Source organism: Uloborus diversus, chromosome 4, assembly GCF_026930045.1.
Source record: "Uloborus diversus isolate 005 chromosome 4, Udiv.v.3.1, whole genome shotgun sequence".
NCBI classification, from domain to species: domain Eukaryota; kingdom Metazoa; phylum Arthropoda; class Arachnida; order Araneae; family Uloboridae; genus Uloborus; species Uloborus diversus.
Genome location: NC_072734.1, coordinates 3,867,147 through 3,881,449, shown reverse-complemented (window position 1 = coordinate 3,881,449; position 14,303 = coordinate 3,867,147).

Genomic DNA, 14,303 nt, shown 5'->3' with positions numbered 1-14,303 from the left:
TTTTTCGACTTGAAAGGTACCTAGTTTTATTTCAAATAGGGGATATATTGGAACAAAAGACTTTCAAAACAAAATACTTTCCATTAGAATAAGGGAGATCTGAACAAAAGAAAGAAAACTATGCTCTCAAAAGGGTGATACAGTATTTACATTTTAGTTTTATCATTCAAACATGGCTTAAAAATTAATTACACTAAATGTCTTGGTTTTTAGGGCATCCTTGATTGGTACGATTGTACTCCCGAACTGAAAAAAGAAGGTCGTGATAGGTCGATTTTCCCCATTTTTGTCGATTAGAATTGCAAAGTTTTTGTGAGGAGTCTTTTCAAACGGCAGATTGCACAAAGCTAAGGAGCTTAGATCAGCTCTGCAACAAAAGCATACTCATATACATCCTCTTTTGCACTAAAATGAGAGACATCTGAAAAGGATGTGTGAGGCTGGTTCTTTTAATGTTGTTGATTCTCGACCAACTCCTCTTCGATTTCGATTCCGAGTCACAACTGACTACAACTGTATTTATGTCGAGGACTGCATACTAAGTGCCTTCCTCCATTATTTTTTATACCGATAGATGGCAGCACCATCACCGGATCGAACAGTTAATGAGAATTTAAAACCAGTCCAGGAGCTAATAGCTACCTGGTGCTAGCACCCCCAGAGGTATCGTTTCACTTGGAGGACATTGAGACCACGAGCATATTTAACGTCGCTCAGTCCCCTTTAATGACGACGGTGGATCTTCGACCATCGAGGTTCGAACTCAGGACCCTCCGACCCCGAATCCGACACTCTACCGATCGGGCTACCACGGCCCGACCAACTCCTCTCTGAGGCTGTTGTAAATCAAAGTAATGACAGTATAGAGGGCACTGACTGCTCCTGATCTCTGATGTGCGTAGTTACGATTGTAGAATAGAACTTTGTGTTGTTAAGTGTAGATGTGTTGTTATTGTTGTCTGAAAATAAATATGTGGTTCTAGAAATGTGTAAATATCCACTTAAAAGGTAACGAGGCAATTTCGTAGTGGATTAAACAAGAACTGGTATGAACAGTCCAAATTAATAGAGGCATGCTTCTCCTCTGCCAACTATTTTTTTTTACTTGGTGATATCTGCGATACGAATAGAATGAAGCTACTCTTTTGGTTGAACACTAACAAAGACGGTTTACATTTGCATTACATGCTGTTTTGTTGAAAAGGTGGAACTGAATACTGTCGCAGCGTATCGGTGGATGCCTCAGCCTCATTTCCATACATAGGAATTAGAGATGACTTCGGGCTCATTTTTGAGAGGCAGGGCCGCATATAAACAACCTTTACTCAGCTAGAGACCTTGTAATAGATTGGGTACTCCTGATTGGCTATTCGGAGTAGATGCGTCGGCCGTGTTTTTATCCCATCCAACACATGTGAACAAATTTTGCTCCTCAGAGTTCTGAATTCTCGTTTAGGTGTTTTTACGCCCCCCCCCCCCTTTGAATAATGCCTATAAGATAGTGTGTCGAAATTAAACAATAATTAGGACATGCAAAACAAGGTATGAAAAAATTGATGACTTTTTTACCTGCTAGCCAATCAGCAGTATTCAAACTTTCTTATGGTCTCTAGCAAAGTAAAGGTTGTTTAGATGCGCCCGGGCAGGTCCGAGTCCGAAGGAAATTTTCATGTATCAAAAACTGAGCCATTTACAGTCTGACATGGTCTCTCTGTTTATGAAATATGTTATGTCAAATGTTCTTCATTAACAGAAGTTTCTAAATTTTCGCAAATTGCTCCACTTCAAATGCATTACTGTATGACATATTGCAATAGGAATCGCAAAAAAAAAACATAGTATAATTAAACGTTATTTTCTGTTTTTTTTTGGGGGGGGGGGAGGGAATTTTCACATTGATTGAATTGATTTAAATGTTCCTTTCATTTTCTCATAGTAGGAAAATGTTTATTTGCTTTGAATTTGTTTGGAGATTGACGATTGAATATCTTAGCTTGAGTCCGAGCCCGCCCGAGCCCGAAACCCATTTTTGGTTCTAGAGCCCGAGCCCACTTAGGGCCCGGGCTCGGGTTCGGGCTGTCGGGCCCGGGCTGAGCCCATCTCATCTCTAATAACAATAAGCTTTATCTCTACAGCTTCGGCTAGGGCTTCGTGACTCACTTGTGGAAGGAAAGCTATGGTGACCAGATCAACCCAACACCGATTCGTTTGAAAAACACTGCACAAACAAGGGAAATTTGTGTGAACTAAATGTGTGAAGAAAGAGTACAAATCAATGAGTTGTTCCATTTTTCCCCCATTGAAAAAACATTTTTAAGCTAAATACAAATTAACTAGACTTTAGCGCTTTTCTGAAGGAAATATTTTGAATGTTTGAGAGAGAAACAGTAAGAAAGAACAAGTAGATCCACATTCTCTCAATGTCAATATATATCATGATTTGTTGAGACGTACTTTTTTCGATGGTGGTTCGGATTATATTTCAATCTTTTTCTCTTGTCGTTTTTCTTTTTTTTTTCCAATGCCCTCAAGTCCAAACGTAGGGTGCGATTCGTTATTGAGGTGTCTTTTATTGCATGCTTTGGGTAACCGTTTCTTCTCAGGCACTCTGATGTTGAGACAGGGGTGCCCATAGGTGGGGGGGGGGGGGGGGTATTATGGCGCAAGTTGCGCCATCAGAATTTTTGGGGGGATTTTTCAATTTTTTAAATTTTTCTACTTAAATTTATTTATTGATTTATTTTTGATTCAAATTATTTATTTATTTTATTTTATTCTGTTTATATTTCATTTATTTATTTAGTTTGTATGTGTGTGTGTGTTTGTCAATGGCGTATCACAGAACTTTTCTAATAAAATAATGATGATAATAATGATTAAAAATAAATAAATAAACAAATAAAAAAAAATGTTAAAAAAATTAATTATTTTTAAAAAATAAAAATAAAAAAGAGAGCTAGAAAATAAAAAAGGGGGGAAGAGGGTTAAGAAAAATGTGGGGGGGGGATTTGCGCCATTGAACTTGGGGGGGGGATGAGCACCCCTGTGTTGAGAAGTTAAATATGACCATATTGCTTTAGCACGTAGTCGTTCTGGTGTATCCAAAGAAAGTACAAATGTTCCTGAATCATTCCAGTTCTCCAATAACGTTTAACATGAACGTTATTCATTAAAATCACCGGAAAAGCGCACAAGTTGAATTGTTTGATATGTTACAAGTACGGATTAGTTCTTTCAGGCTCTCCATGAGTTTCATTAGAACCTGTTCACTATACAAGTACTCTTACAAATTAGGCAAAAATTTATTGATTTGAAAAAACCGTGAAGTTTGTTTCTGTGTACATAAAATATTCTTTGAATTCATTCCTTTTCTCAGATCTCTTGTAAATATAGGCGAGCATTTTTTTTGCGTTGAAAACGAGGCCTGTTAAGTGAACAAATGAAAGCTTTTTGGTTAATGTTTCCAGTTTCCTGGTGTATCCCTGTTTTCCATTCTTTCTGCCTGAAAATGCTTTTTCAATAAATAGTCATTCGATAATACTGCACCCAAAGTGTACAGGGAGGCCCTTTTCATTCTCGATTTCCCACTGAAGCTTTACTTTTGATATTATGAACCTGGATCGTTTCGGATTCGATGTGCAAAAATGTGTCAGAAGTAATGAATTATTATGAATTTTTCATCCGCTAACATTCACAATGAAATGAAAATGAAACTAAATGAACAGTTAGTTTCATTTTCCTTCATTTAAGCGAGCTGAACTGTTACGCAATAGTTAAGATATAGCCATAATTACTGCCTTTTGAACGTTTTAGAGAATTCCAAATAAATAGTTATTTATTTAGAACTTCACAAAACTTCAAAGTTACAGCTAATCCATAATTTCAAAATTTTTTGTACTTTTGCAGAAATGTGCAATACTGCTTGTGTTCCTAACCAAGCTGGAATAGCTCGACATTGAAGTGAAAATATCTATCAAAATTTCGCTCGAAAATTCAAGTTTTTTCCTCGTTGACCAAATCATGCGATCATTTTATTAAAATACTCTTTTGTACTCCAGTTCTATCAGATATCCTTGCGCATATAAAAATTTAAACGCTTTCAAATGGGCAATGAGTTTTTTTCAATCCAACTCATTTCCACTGCGGTAATGTTGAACTGGAAAATGTTGAGGTGCAACGAAGGTTTAAAAAAGAAAAGCGCAAAATGCTTTCCGAAGGTTTCAATTTAAAAAAATGGCAGTAAAAATTAAACTTACCCATCCTAGTAGCAAAATCGGTTGGAAGATAGTTGGTCAACGGTGTAGTTTATGAAAAATAAATACCTTTGTGCTGAACAGTAAAGTAAGACAAAACAACGTAAGCAGAAGCACAAATTTGTAAATTACAGCAGACACGTGTTTCGGCGTTACAGGGAACGCCTTTTTCAATGCAAAAAATATTGATCTTATGGATGAAAAAACAAAAACGCGTTCCCTGTAACGCCGAAACACGTGTCTGCTGTAATTTACAAATTTGTGCTTCTGCTTACGTTATTTTGTCTTACTTTATTGGTGTAGTTTATGCCTTCCATACAACCATTTGCCAACGATCTGCTACACTTCTAGTTTAAAGAAAAACTGTTCATAGCATTAAGGTGAAAGTTGAAAGAAAATCATTCATAAACTTGCTTTTAAAGCTCGTTCATGAGATCACGCCTTTTTTTTTTTTGAAATATTAAAAACCGATCATTTAATAAACGTAAAAGGAAGAAGTTTTGGGGCTGCGCCAGATGTTTTCTTCTTCCTTTTACTTTTACAAGAAAATAGGCTAAAAATTGCACCGTGCGCTTTGATACCTTTGTTTATTATGCAAATAAATGACACCATACAAAATTTACAATCACAATAGAAAAGAGAAAACAGAATATTTTATTTATGTTCCAGTTGTTATCTTGCAAAATGCACTTAAGAGTAAGATTTTTTGTCAATTAAACAAAGAAAAACAAAAATATTGCCTGGGCGGAAGCCTCTCAGCCGCTGTCGATTGAACAATCGACAGCGTTGCCCAGGGAGTACCACGTGGAGGTGGGCTTCCGCAAGCTTTTTTCTGAACTTGGCACCACTAGGTACAATGGAACTGGAATCAAGAAATGTGATTTGTAGCGAGAAGTTCAAGACGCTGTCATTTTGTATGTGAAAAAGGGTATAAATTAATATTGTAACTTGTTATTGTGTGACAATCTCGAAAATGTTAAGCAGAATAAAATAGTCTTCTAAAGTCGATTTTCAATCTTGTTAAAGCTATTGTTTAGAAGGACAAACTGATTCTGTTTTATGATATTTTTTCCGCCTACGGCCTCCTGTGTGTCGGAGGTCGCATCAAATTTTATCATTAATTTCCCTGTAAGAGCTTTATTTATTTGTTAATCAGTGTGGCTTTTGAGGTGCTATATGGCTGCTTTACATTTAGGTCAGTCAAAAAGTCACAAACTAATTTTTGAAATATAAGAGAAAAATTTAAACAAAAATCTACATTATGTGTTAAATACATTATTCTTTAAAATGCTGTGCAAATAAATAAATTTTTTTCTACAGGATATGGTAATTTAGACAGTAGAGCGTTAAATAAAGAATAAGTAAAATTCAGCGTTACGACTTGTATTGTTTGTTAATGCGTTTCGCAATTAGTATTAAAATTATGAATTTTCAATTTCAGGTGTTTATTCAGTACCACTTAATGTTCTGTATGTGAAAATGGTGAATGGCATGAGCATGTGAGCACGCCTTTTTTTTCCCTCCAATTCCGTTGAGACATCGTTCCAGTTAGCATTGTAGCTCAGTGTCGAAATCATTAGTCATTCAAAACTGATACCATTTTATCGTCAGCAGCCACCCAATAAATTAAGATATAAATTAATTTAAATTTTACTGACGACAAAATGATATCTTTTTGCAAACATATTCTTGCCGATCACGTTCAGAAGAAAGCTATAATACTGCCGTGCTAATCACAAAAGTCATATCTGCACTTTTTTAAGAAATAAAAATTCAGTTGAGTTCAGCTACAGACACCACTTTTGTGCTTAGCGAGGTAGAACTCCCCTTGTGGGGCCGCCCCAGCACCCCCTTTGCGGCAGCGGCCCCCAAGCTGATCATCCTAGATCTTATATGATCATGGGGGGTACATATGATCAGCTCTTTTTAGACGTTCTAAGAATTTAGCCATCGTGAGATTATTTTCTACAGGGTAGTCATCTATTTGGATTTTTTAACAGCAGCAAACAATCTGGAATGAAACAAAGACAATTATAAGTAATTTCTTTTAAATGTGATTAAAAGAGCAAAAAAATGTTAAGTGCAGTAATGTTTTAAGAGCATAATATTTTTCTGTGTGAATATTTTAAGGGTGATTAATAGTTAACAGATCTAGTACTTTTCATAGCCAATGCTGACTTTAATTTGCAAGGTTATAAATCTACCCGGTTTCTGCTTTCTATTTCACATAAAGATATAATGATATTAATATCATATTTGATATTAGTAAGTACTATTTATTTAATGTTAATAGATACCATGAGAGCATTTGTTTTATTGAAATACATTTGAAAGCACATATATCTATAGCGAAGCATTAATTTACGCGTGAGAAAAGTGTAAGTCAAGGGTTCTCAAAGCGGGTGCCGCAGTGTTAACAAGGACCCCCCGATGGGAGATCACTGTAAACTCCCAAAAAATTCTTTATTCGGCAATTTCAGTTTAAAGATTGAGCAAAATCATCATCATTCGACACAATTATCATCATTCAGCAAAATTTGGAGTTCTAGTCGGCAAATTGAGAATTTCCTTCCTCCCAAACATTTAAGTTCGGGGCACCCCTGGTGGGAGCAGAGGAGTACCGCGAAGTACCCACGATATCAATATGTGTAAAACAATAATTATATACAGGTAGTTATCAAAATAATGGAAACATTTGTCGATAAAAGTGACATTTTTGAATGCACTTCGTAAGTTATAAAGAATAAAACTAGCTATCTTTTTTTCGTAAATAGCAATGTACATATTCTGGTAGTATATGGTGGCTCAATTGAAGTTCTGGAAGTCTTGGAGTTTTTTTGAAAGCGCATAAAATGTCGGACCTCTCAAATTTTAAAAGAGGACAAATTGTCGGAGCGCGTCTAGTTGGAGCAAGTGCAACTGAAACAACTCAACATTTTAGCGTTTTAGAGGTAAAGTATCTAAAGTCATAACAGCATACACACAGCGCGAAAAGACAAGCTTGGCAAAGAAAAATAGTGGAATGAAAGAGAGGCTTAGTGAAAGAAACCGACGGGTGTTAAAGCGGATTGTAATGTCTACAAATCGAACAATAGCAGCAAAAGTGACCACAGAACTCAACCACCATCTGGATTCACCACGGTGAGTGATTACAGTCAGAAGACACCTTTATTAACAGAACATTTACTGCTGAGTAGCGATTCCCAACACACTTATCACAGAGTATTTCCATTATTTTGATAACTACCTGTACTTGGATGCTGTGAGAATATGCTAATTCTTCAAAGGGTGCCCTGAATGGGAAAAGTTAGGGAACCCCTGGTGTAAGAAACAATACTGCATCAGTTCTACTGTCACATCAAAACAATTTTGCAACTGTGATTTAATTTAAAGAAAGAAATCAAACTTACCTTCTAAATGTTGCTGCAACTTTGGACGGTTTGCGTTTTGATTTTTTAGTAGTTTTATGGGTTGAGCCGGGATTGTTGATATTTATGGAGTTTAATTCATCCATTCTTGTAGCGAATTGGGTTTCTAAATCCGCAAATTTAACAAGATCTTTTAAGAGAAGTTGAACATCATCCGTAATGATATTTTTTGTTTTGTTTTCCGTGATTTTGAGAATGAGTTTTGGTTTTTTGGTTTCCTGGCGGAATTCCGTGAGAGCAAAGGCGATGTTGAGTTGGTTGAGGTTGTTGTAGTTGATTTGTGTAATAATGTCCCCTTCAGCAAGATAGTCTGCAGCAGGAGATCCAGGAATAAGTTTTGTAACTTTTAATCCATTGAAGCTATAAAAAAAAGATAGAAAAGAGAAAGATTTAAACCCAAGTATGAGTTAAAATACACAATTTCAATTTTTTGAAACTTAGAAAATTTATTTGTGTCTTAGAATTTTTATGCTCTTATCACGTAGTGTTTCTAGTTTCCGTATCACAGTGGTTTTCTTTTTTGAAAAGAGACTACGATTAATATATCTGATGAGTAAGAACTTGAAAGCGTGATTTCCGCTTTTCGAAATTAATCATAATTAACCAATTGAAGGGTATGCTGCAAAAATGGAGCAGCACCGTTTTCAAAGTTTTTGAAAGGTTTCATTTAGAGCTGTAAAGACCAATCCACTTTTTACTTCCTTTTACAAAAAAGGAAGTATTGTATTCGCGAAGAAAAATTTCACTCAAAAATCGACCTTAATTTCCATTTTGCTCACCCCCGAATGAATGTTGAGTTTTTTTTTTTCGACTCGACCATACGTGGATAAGTGCCTAAGAACGTATAGACACGCGAAATATCCATTTTGACGATTCCCGAGTTAGTTACAACGAGTTTTCTCGTAACGTGTGTACACTGTAAAAAAAATCCGGAAACGTTTCTGAGTATATCGTGCAGCTGCGGTTCATGAAATTTTCAAAAACGTGTCTGAGTATTTCGGAATCCTCTTTCAATGTGTCTGAGTATTTTGGAATATTTTTTCTGTAATTTTCAGAAACGTTTCTGAGTATTTCGGAATCCTCTTTCCGTAATTTCCAGAAATGTTTCTGAGTATTCTGTGCAGCTGTGGTTCATGAAAGTTTCGAAAACGTTTCCGAGAATTTCAGAATCCTTTTTCCGTGATTTTTTCTAAAATATAATTCTTTACTATAGTATTGCATACCATATCAGTTTCAGTTCTTTCATATCTAACAGCAATGAAACAAGCAATTTTAGAATCATTCGTGGATTTTTTTTTCTTCTGAATTTCTAATGACAAATAGCATGGTTAACAGCATAACCCCTTAACACATAAAAAGAAGTCATGTGAAGCACACATCAGCTCGTTTCTTTATGAGATCTTAATACACTCACTCGCCAATAAATTAGAAACCCAAGATCAATATTTTATTGAACCATCTTTTGCACGGATAACTGCTCTGATTCGTTTGGGCATCGAGTCTACAAGCTTCTGGAGTGCATTTACATCCAAAGAATACATGCATTGGCTATGCAGCTTTTTAGACCTTGAAAATAAGGGGCCATTCATTAATTACGTAAGGATGATTTCGGCAATTTTTGACCCCTCCCCCCATGTAAGCGTAAGCAAGATTTTTCAAACCCCTTCCACCCCCCTATCTTAAGTAACATTCCATTTCGTCTTTCAAAATATAATAAAATAACGAATCTTAAATCACTGGAATCGTTAGTAAATTCACTATTTTATTTTTATTTTTTAAAAGTCTTTTTGTGTAAAAAAAATATTTACTAAAAAGAATCGAGACTGAATGTTTCCTCGAAAAATATTTTTCCTATATGATTCGACAATAATTAAAAATTAGACATGCCATGCACAGTGCGATTCGTTTATTATATTTTACACTATTCATTCTTTGAAAAACAAGTAAAAAACGGCTCATCCTAAAACGTTCTTTTATTTTCTAGAAGCAAATGAAATATGATCCCTGCCAAACCACTTGACCGCGCAATTTCTAATATAAAATATCGACTTGGAAAATATGACGTAAGAATGGGTCTGACATCTCCCGCCCCCCAAGTAAAAGTATGTAGAAATTTTTCCGACCCCCTCCCCCTCGGGACCCTTACGTAATTAATGAATGGCCCCTTAGATGGAAGAGGAGATTGCTATCGCTGATAAATCTTTCCCCCATATCCCACACATTTTCTATGGGGTAAAGATCCGGGCTATGCGGTGGCTAGGAAATTTGTTGGAAGTCAGGCTGATGCTCAGCGAACCATTCAACAGTTCTGACACGATGTATAGTTGCATTATCGTCCATGAGAAGCATCCGTCGCTATCAGGATAAAAATGCTACATTGCAGGGTGCACTTGACCTGCCAGTATATCTAAGTCAGGCTGATGCTCAGCGTACCAATTTTCAACAGTTCTGGCACGATGTATAGTTGCATTACCGTCCATGAGAAGCATCCATTGCTATCAGGATAAAAATGCTATATGCAGTGTGCACTTGCCCTGCTAGCATATCTATGTATCGCATGACTGTTTTGTTTATCCGCGAGGAACACCTGGGCACCACTTCCATGCCTGCAGAACATGCTCCATATCATGATACTCCCTCAGACCCTTGCACAGTGCGAGAAAGGCAAGAAGTTCTTCTCAAAGGTTTCTAATTGATTGGCCAGAAAGGGAAGCTCTCCGTATATGCTCCCAAGTACAGGAGAAGTTATGAAAAAAAAATTGATGCGTTACTTAAACTTTAATTTGGATTTTTTTTAATTAAAAATTGGAGCGACTTCTTTTTTTTTTTAGTAAAGCTTTCAATTGCCAAAATGTAACGATGTTTCTGTTAAATTTTAGTTTCTTTCCCAAATGAGTTTCGGAGTTTTTTTTTTTTTTTCCTATGAAACTAATTTTTTCACCTAAATACAATAAAATTTACGAAACCATAAATATCGAAAAGATTATGTGTTATATTATTCCAAACTCGAGTTTCAAACTGGATAGAATATTCGTTGAACGGTATGAAATAACTAAACGGAATAATGAATGGTATAGTGTTTACGGATTCTCAGTCATTTACAATCAGAAGCCAAACGGAACTACAGTTGCTATAATGAGGCTATCATAATTTGAACAGAGCTCTAATGAATGCAGAGATTCCATTTTTATTAAAGTAATTGTGAGCGAAGCTAGTTTGCTTTGCCTACAACAGTTGTTGAGCGTTATGTAATATTGATATTCATCCTGTTTCAAACCTTTCAGAAATAAAGTCGTCCAAGACTCTTGTTATAGCTTGACCACGAAAGAAGGCGGATGATCTTGAAGCAAAAACATAATTTCTATCATTTGTGACAGGTTTTTTGGTATTATTTAGAAATAGATAGGATTAACGAGACCGTACCTATTACTATTCGGTACTTTCTGGCAGATTCTACCCTATTACGAATGATACAAATGATATTTTGCTTTAAGGTCGTCCTCCATCTATCCGTGGTCAAGCTTTATCAGAGTAATGCTAAAGTGGACATGCAGTATTTACCATAGTTTTAAATGATTTTATTTTTGACTTACCTGCGATTTTCGTCGAAAGAAGGTTTCACGGTCATCCCGTAGATGCCCGATGGAGATTTACGAATGAAGATCATTTTCCTGTAAAAGACAAAATCCGTATGAGTCATTTATTTTTAACCCGTCAACAGACATAAGAAATGTGAAGAGCTGCAGGGTTAGAGCAGGGTCAGCTTTAGTAGTTCTGCTGCCTTAGGTGATATTGCCAAGTGCCGCCCACCCCCCATTGAATAATAACAATACAAATGTAAAATAATGGTATTTTTAATAAAATAAAAATAATAGTAACATTTTTAGAATTAAAGGGTGATTTTAGTTACATTTCAAACTGGGTTTTACATATCCAAGCACCGGTACACACTATAAATTATATTTTTATTAACGTTAAAGTACTGCATCTTATGGCACATATATAAATATTTTCAAATGATTTTTAAACCGAGCAATTTGCCGCCTCTAAATGTAAATTGAATTTCTAGTTTAATTCCAAACTATGTTTTGCATTTCCGAGCACTGGTACACACTCTAAATTATTATTATTGTCATTATTATTATTTAGCATTGAATGATTGAATCTTAACACGCTGAAACAGATATTCATACTTTAAAAAAAAATTAATTTCGAAATTTCCCGCCCCTAAAATATGCCGCCTAGGTAGCTACCCCAAGAGCCGGGCCTGGCTAGAGTGTAGACAAGGGGTACTTTGGGAAGATAATGTATTTGTATTGTAAACTAAGGATATATCATTTGGCGACATTCTGTAACTGTATTGCTGCCGTAATATTTTTTGCAATGGGTAGTTTTCCGTTAGCCGGGCGCAAGCGAAAATCGCCCAACGCCAAGCGATAATTCGCCAAATGATTCGCCAAGCGAATACGCCCAATAAGAGTTGTAAGAAAATTAGCGGATTTCTACATCAATTTGGCAAATAATCGCTTGGCGTTGGGCGTAATTATTTGGCTTGTGCCCGGCTAACGAAAAAGTACCTTGCCGTGTTAATGGCTGTGACACACATTTTTATTTTGTCCCTTTCAGCTACTTTTAAATAAAAAGAGTCGAAAGACACACACAAAGACTTTTTCCTAAACAGGATCACAACAAATAATGTAGTTGCTCAGAGAGGATTTGACTTTTTGTTTGCAAACACCAGTAAAATTAATATTTGTCTACAATGATAGAAGCGATAAAAGACTCGCGGGCTTTAGTTTAGTTAGTTACTCGCGCGACGGAGTTAGAGTTTTGTCTGCCAGGGGGCGGGGGGGGGGGGCTAATCCACTACTTTTAAAAAATGCCATCAAAATTAAAATATGAAAAGAATACACAAATACACCTGATTGTGTGTTGTGGCAAGTTTGATATGAAGATCGAAGATTAAAACCATTTGATGTTGGTAACAGCCATCTTCGACTTTTCTAAAGTGGGTCGAAGACTTTGAAACTAAACCCATTCATCTTCAAATTTTTACATAAAGTTTTTTTTAAGTATTAGAGACAGAAACTGAAATAGTCGTACTTTTTGCATTATATCAAGCTTAAAACACTTCAAACCATAGTCGCTCATATGCAAAATTTTAAGGGGAGGAGGCTCAGATATTTCCCCTATGTTCAGTAAATTACCGCCCAATAGCCAGGGCTAAAGCAGAAATACGTGAAATACACCGCCAGCTCAGTCATTTCCAACCGAGGACTGCAGTTTCGTGCTTATTAGCACTCATCAGCCCGGCATAGGAAAGTGACTGAGCTGGAGATGGAAAAACTCTTAAGGAAGCCAAGAGTGCGAAACAAACTGGTAGCTAATATAGATTTAGCAGACCAGACGAGTGACCGAAGCAATGGTTCGGTTCAACTCGAAGATTGAACGCGAGGCAAGGTATATTCAGTAAATTACCGCCCAATAGCCAGGGCTAAAGCAGAAATACGTGAAATACACCGCCAGCTAATAAGCACGAAACTGCAGTCCTCGGCTGGAAATCACTGAGCTGGCGGTGTATTTCACGTATTTCCCCTATGGTTTAGCAGGATATTTTCCCCATAGAAACCGATTTCAGTACAGATTGCAGTTATTAAAATTTGACATTTTCAATAGCTTATTCATTGATTGCTGGCGACGAAATGTTTTTACATTTTCTCAAAGAAAAAAGTACTGAAACCAAGGAAGTTCTACTTTCTAGGGGAGGAGGCACTTTCACCGCCCCCCCCCCCGTATGGCCGCCAAACGGGGCATTCAAACCAGCGCATTCAAAAGCATAACTAGTTTTCATTACCACAAAATTTAATTTGACGCATTTGAAAAATATTCTTCTCACTGTAAACAGTACTATTGACAGATAACTACTATTGACAGATTTACAGGGAATAAAATTTTAATTATTTCATTACAGTATACTGATTTCTACTGACGGCAGGTCTCATTCATGTGGATCTGAAATTCCTAGACCCGGAAAACGTCAATTCAAAATAAATGTTTTAATAAATGCTAAAATTAAAACTAGAACAGTCTTGCATCATTGCGTAGAACAAAAAAAAAAGCTTATACTCACAATTTTTCGCAGATTTTCCACAAAAAGTTGAAATTTTAATCGCGTGAGTTGGAATTCAAACAGCAAGTTATCACATCCACTCAAAAGTGACGAGTTGAAATTTTTTTCTCTCTGTTGTAGAAATCAAGCATTGTTGCAACAAACAAGCAACAGTTAAACCGATTTTTGAATTGTTGTGGTAAGTGTCAACAATCGTGCATTGTTGGTCTAGTTTCATGTATAACGACGATTGTTGATATATTTTTGTGATTTTCTGGCTTATTTTTGAAATGAAAGATGCAGAGATGAACCGATAGGCGGGAGGGTATTCGAATCATTTTCCCAGGGCCCTCTAACTAGAAAGGAGCCTCTAAATTACATATTACAGTCACTTAGTACAAATGTCTTGTTTCCCCGTAATTTTAATCACACTTGTCCACAAATCTGTCAATTTTATTTTAATACTAGTGGTACCCGCACGGCTTTGCCCGTAATAGAAAAATTAAAAGATCT